General features: G+C 52.7%; 1 protein-coding gene across 1 annotated transcript in view; it reads left to right on the top strand.

Annotated features, from left to right (window-relative positions):
• The first annotated feature begins 5,645 nt into the window (after nucleotides 1-5,645).
• Nucleotides 5,646-6,000, top strand: part of TMEM51 (transmembrane protein 51) — a 44,827-nt gene continuing 44,472 nt past the window's right edge. The window contains exon 1 of the mRNA XM_029227976.1: nucleotides 5,646-5,876. The gene's annotated coding sequence lies outside the window, so the exon portion shown is untranslated. The remainder of the gene's footprint in view (nucleotides 5,877-6,000) is intronic.

The following is a 6,000-nucleotide window of genomic DNA, read 5'->3' as shown; positions in this document are numbered from 1 at the left end:
TGTGAGCCAGCTCCGGCAAGGGAGCGATCAAGGAAGTTTCCTACGAGCTTCTGGGAAAGGTTTCATCATTGATGGAAAAGGGACCCACAGGAAGAGAGAGCGACAGAGGAGGGAGCCTGAGGGAGCATGAGTAAGGAGGCTGAGCACATCAGAAGGGCCACCTGACTATGAAGTCCCCGTGTGTCCTTGTCAAGGAGTCTGGACTGGATGCCGAGGGCAGTGGGGAACCGTTGCTCAGATCTGTGTTTCACACCGCTGACCATTCAACAGGGAGAATGGATTCAAGGGCGAGAGCTTGGGAGCAGGACCCCAGTTAGGAAGTAGCTGGATGAACTGACTGATGCTTATGAGATCCAGAGGAAGGTTCTACAGGGTGGGGCACAGAGGAATATGGGGTGATAAGGAGGAAGCATTGCTGGTTCTCTGTGCTCAGGTGTCCCAAGAACCTGTACCCCAAAGCCATGATGTCCTCACCAGCTCCATTCTGGGCCATCTGATCTGTCTACACGGGCCCCATTAAGCTGGTAACTCAGGAAGAGATGTACTTCTTGAACAAAAAAATTTCAGGAAATGGGATGAAGTTGTTTTATTTAAACAAATGGTCCAATTATCCAATTTCACTTTGCACTATATGAGCACAATTTCTCACCATGCAGACCTGATTAAACCTTCAGAGAGGTTGGGCCAGTATGTCATGGGTAATGCCTGCAAGCAAGACACATCCTTTCCGGGTAGGTGGCTAACGTGAACCGCTCCAGGTGAAGCCAGGTTACAAGTATGGTACGTGTTTCACTGCTGACTTTGGCAAGAGTCACAAGGTAGAGACATCATTCAGATCCTCAGAGTTTAGAAATGAGTAAAGGTGGGAAGAGGGGGTCATCTGCTCAGAACTGAGCAAAGGAAGAGTGGCAGATGGGGAAAGATCACAGCAAGAAAGGGAAGACACAGGGGCAGACAAAGGAGGGTGTGCTCTTGGTGGACCATACAGGTGGTTCCTGGCCCCCCTATTTTTTCTGTTTTATTATAAATTTAATACATTCTTTTTGAAAAAAATAATAATTACCTCCTCCATCTCTCCCTCCCTCCCTCCCTCTCTCTCTCTCTCTCTCTCTTACACACACACACACACACACACAGACACACACACACACACACACACACACACACACCTCTTCTCAATTTCTAAAGGTAACTATGGTTTGGTTTGGTCTGGTCCCTCCTGAACACTTTCTACGCGTAGTCAAATACATGTGTCTCCATCTGTTTTAAAAACCATTTGTAGGCTTCCCTGGTGGCATAGTGGTTGAGAGTCCGCCTGCCGATGCAGGGGACACGGGTTCGTGCCCCGGTCCGGGAAGATCCCACATGCCGCGGAGCAGCTGGGCCCGTGAGCCATGGCCACTGGGCCTGCGCGTCCGGAGCCTGTGCTCCGCAACGGGAGAGGCCACAACAGTGAGAGGCCCTCATACCGCAAAAAAAAACACCAAAATCCATTTGTGTGGCATCAAAATGCTTGGTCTCTTGCTTTTCTCAGTTAATGATCCATCTTGGATATTCATCCCTGTGAGATAGCTCCTTCTCTCTTCATGACTGCATAGTATTCCAGTATGAGCCTGCACCATAATTAATTTAGCATATCTCTTTTTGGTGGCATTTAGCTTGATAATGATTTTTCACCATTATAAATAATCAGCAATGGAAATCCTTGAACACATCTTCTTGAGCACACATGTGAGTTTTTCTGCAAGATGATCTCTTCCTCTAAGTGAATGTTTCAGCCTTACTTTATAACAGATGGTGGTCTAGTCACTGACCAGAGACAGTCGAATATTTTAAATTAGTTACTTGCTCACTCAGGCACAGCAAGTCAAAATGTACGCCAGGAAATGCTCGGAACAGCATCCAGTCCTCCTCAAATCCAGACTTTCAGAGCTGGACAAGTTAATGCCCCAAACGACTCATGTTCAGATGTCACTGGACAATTTATAAGGCACTTTTTCACATTCTGGTTCACCTAATCCTCATATTGGTCCTGAAAAATAGGTATTATTGGCATCACTCTTTTTACAGATGAAGAAACTGAGGCTCAGAGAGGATGAGACATTTGCCCAAGGTCACACAGCTCGTAAGTGGCAGAGGATTCAGAAACCAAAGAGAGATCTGATGAAATCCTGCCTTCTTTCTAAATCTATGATACAGGTTGTATCATGGTGCCTCACACGAGAAGAGCTTTACAGTGAATAGTTAGCTGAAAAGGTGGGTGAAATAAACATCTACCCACGTGGCTGAGTTTGCAGGATGTATTGGTTTCCTATTGCTACTGTAACAAATTACCACAAACTCTATGGCTATGAGCAACACAAATTTATTATCTGACAGTTCTGGAGGTCAGAAGTCCAAAATCGGTCTCGCTAGGCTAAAATTTAGGTGTCAGCAGAGCTGTGCTCCTGCTGGACGGTCTAGGGGAGAATCCATTCCTGACCTTTTCCAGCTTCTAGAAGCTGCCCACATTCCTTGGTTCATGGCCCCCTCCAGCAACTGCATTACTCTGACCTCTGCTTTCAGTGTCGCATCTCTGACTCTCACCCTCTTGCCTCCCTTACGAGAACGCTTGTGATCACATCAGGTCCACCAGGATAATTCAGGATAATCTCCCCATCTCAAGATCCTTAACTCAATCACACCTGCAAGGTCTCTTTTGCCATGTAAGTTAACATAGTCACAAGTTCTGGAGATCAGGATGTGAATATCTTTGGGTGGTCATCATTCTGCCTACCACACGGGGTTCCTAGCATAGCTGTTAAGAGCAAGTATATACCTTGGTTCAATTCTTGGCTCTACCACCTGCTAATGGATCCAGGTACGTAACTCCTCTGAGTCTTAGCCTCACCTGAAAAACAGGAATAATAGAATTTTCCTTTTAAGGCTGTTGTGATGATTGAATAGCACAATGTTTGCGGAGCACTTGAAACATAGGGCTCGGTAAATGGTAACTGTCGTCTTCCCCATTGCCTATGATGGTAACAGGTAACAGAAATTCCACCATTCCAGATTTATTTCTTTGGCTTTTTCCCCAAGGGCATGTCTCAGGCCCTTGTCAGCTGACAGTGGGATAAGGTGGCAGTTAAATTAAGTCAGGCTCCTCAATGGGACATAGAGAACCTGGGAAGATTCAGAGAAACTAACCACATAGAGGGAGAAGGCTTGAAGGGGAGGATGACGAAGAGAAATATGGTTCCTTTGCCAGCTTCTGGGTTCTGCCTGTGGCTCAGCTTTGAGAATTTCTCCAGCCTCTCCCCAGATTAGCCAGGGTCAGCCTGCCTAAAAGGAACACTCTGAAGATGATTTTCTCAGATAGACGAGACCTGCCCAGTTGGGTGTGCAACAGAGCAGGGCGGCTCTGGAGTTGGACCCTGGCATGGAAAAGTACTGAGGCCCTTTGCCTCTGGGTAGGAGCTGGAACAGCTGTCTGAAATGATCACCCGCAGTCCAGGCCTCTCCAAAGTTGGTCTTGCAGAGTGAAATGAAAACCAGATTTCTGGTCTTATCTGAGAGCTATGTGACTGTTTCCCATCACTCCTTCAGAGCCTGGAAGGTTCCCAAATTCATTGTCTAAACTTTGCAGTGGATACACACAGCTCTCAAATGGGAGCCTGTTATCACAGGTCCCTTCTACACAAAGGTTCTCCCCATTCGCTAAGATAATGTTATTATTTGGGGCTTTCATTCATCCAGCAAATATTTATTAAGCCCCTCAGGGGGCCAGTATGGGGGCGCAGGGGTCCCAATCCTCAGGAGAGCAGGAGGCAGACTTGTAAAAAATTACATCACTATGCAGAGTGTGACACTGGCGTCTTCTCCCTGAGTGACAGATAGAAGCAGGGGAAGCTTGTCTCAGGGCCCAGAGCATGACAAGTGATCTTTCCATAGCAGGGAGAGCACAGGCTCTGGAGGGGACCAACTTGGGTCAAGCTCCTGACACTTCTCAGCTGTATGACTTTGGGCAAATGACTTCAACCCTTTAAGCTTCAGCTTTCTGTTCTATAAAGTGGGCATAACTGATAACCATCTCCAGGGTTGTTATGAGGATTAAATGAGATGGTGCAAGGGAAGCAGGTGGTAACCTGGTGCTTGATCCACAGTAAGGATGTGAGGAATACCAGTTATTGATATACTTACGGAGACTCATTACTCTGTTTCTCTAAATGCCTTTCCCACCCCCAAATCACAGGACAGCCCCAAATTGGCTTCTTTATAGACACGAGGGTCCTGTTGAACTGTTGCCATTAAGAAGCAACAACGGGAAAAAATACCCAGGTGTGACCACTCTGTAGGTATACACACATGGGGACCACGTGTACCCATGAAGTCAGCAGTTTGTAAGTGAGCTTGATTGCAATTACCAGCAGGGTGTCTATTTTCCATCCTGGACAGGGCAGATTCCCAGTAGGAGGCGCCTTCTGTCCTCAGCTAGATTCTCTGACACCCGGCCAGCTGCCTATCAGCTTTTCTCAGGACTTGAACTTCAAAGGGCTGGACACACACTGGAGAAAAAGGGACCCTGGCCTGACCGGTCTTGGAATTCAGAACAATGTAAGGTTGAGAGAGGAGAAGGGCAACCTTCTCCCTCTGTGTTTAGAATCGGGCTGGGTCCCAGCAGCGCAGTTCCAGAGCAAACCTCCAGGCAGCGGCCCCACGCAGGGTCGCAGGTTAGAGGCGCCCTCCCAAGCTGTGGTTCACCCTCCCCAGAGCCAGGCCTTGGGCAGCAGCTCTGGGGCTCTAAGCAGAGGCGGACCACCTCCCTGCCACCTGGTCGGCAGGACACCAACCGGTGCTTCCTTGGGCAAGTCCTCCGCAAAGCTGGGAACGGGCCTCCAGCTGGGGAGGCACACGAGCCGGGGCGGCCCCATCCCGGGCGCGGGCGCAGGCACCTGGAATGGGCTCCACCCCGACCAAGGCCCAGGTGTGAGACCCGGAGGTCGCCCAGGGAACCCGGGAGCGGGTGGGGAGCCGAGTCGAGGGCCTGAACAGACTCGCTTTTCAAAAACTCGCTTCCTCCTTTCTTACCTCCGCCCATCAGTTACCTCGCAGGGCCTCAGCCCTGGGCGGTGCAGGCGGGGCTCAGCACCCTGAACCTGCTGGAGGGTGAAGAGGGAGGCGGCAGCCTCCCCAGGAAGGGGCGGGGGAGTGGGGATGCCGGTGCACCGGCTGGCCAGGTGAGCGCCTCACCAGGTAAAGGCGCGGCAGGCGGGCCCGGTGAGCTGAGCCACAGGGCCTGGTGGGGAATCTCTGCTCTTACTTAACCCTTAAAACCCGGACTCCGGGCCGAGACGCCTCTCCCCACCCTACCCGCATACATCCAATTCTCGGTCCCCCGCGGGGGTGGAAGGAGTCAGGGCCCTGTCCCCCCCCCCCCCCCCCCCCCACCCCGGTTTAGCCAACTTCATGCGGCCCAGCGCTCCCGGCCCGCACTCCTCCCCCAGCCGACCGGACGGAGTGGGTGTCCGCCCTCCGCAGCTGGGGCTCGGCGCCCCAGGCCTCTGGATGGAGCGGACGGCCGGGCTTGGCGTAGAGGGTCGACTGGTGGGCGGTGCCTCTCGGGGCCGGAGGCCGCTCTGGGCCGGCACCGCCCTCCGTCTCTCGCGGTCCCTCCCTCCGGCACGCCGGCGCCCAGCGGCCGCGCTTCCTGCGTCCCCATCCCGGTCCGAAAGCGGGCTGCGCGCTCACCGCCTCCGCGCTCCCTCGACCGAGATTCCCCGGAGCCCCCAGCCCCGGGATCGCGACACCCGAAGGAGGCAGCCTGTGGGGGCCGGGGTCGTGTGGCCCCCAGCCCCCGGCCGCCCGACCGAGACCGAGCTGGACCCGCCGCCGCCCCGGTGAGTCTGCGCCTTCCGCCCCGCCGCGCCCCGCGGAGGGATTGTTCCCCACAGGGCCCCGGAGGGAGTCGACGGCTATCTGGGTCTGTCTGTCCGTTCGTCTGAGAGCTTCCTGCCCGGGGTC

Source organism: Monodon monoceros, unplaced genomic scaffold, assembly GCF_005190385.1.
Source record: "Monodon monoceros isolate NGI ecotype Baffin Bay Population unplaced genomic scaffold, NGI_Narwhal_1 Super_Scaffold_18, whole genome shotgun sequence".
Taxonomy (NCBI): domain Eukaryota; kingdom Metazoa; phylum Chordata; class Mammalia; order Artiodactyla; family Monodontidae; genus Monodon; species Monodon monoceros.
The sequence above is the reverse complement of the archived record's forward strand: the minus strand, read 5'-3'. Positions and strand labels throughout refer to the sequence as shown.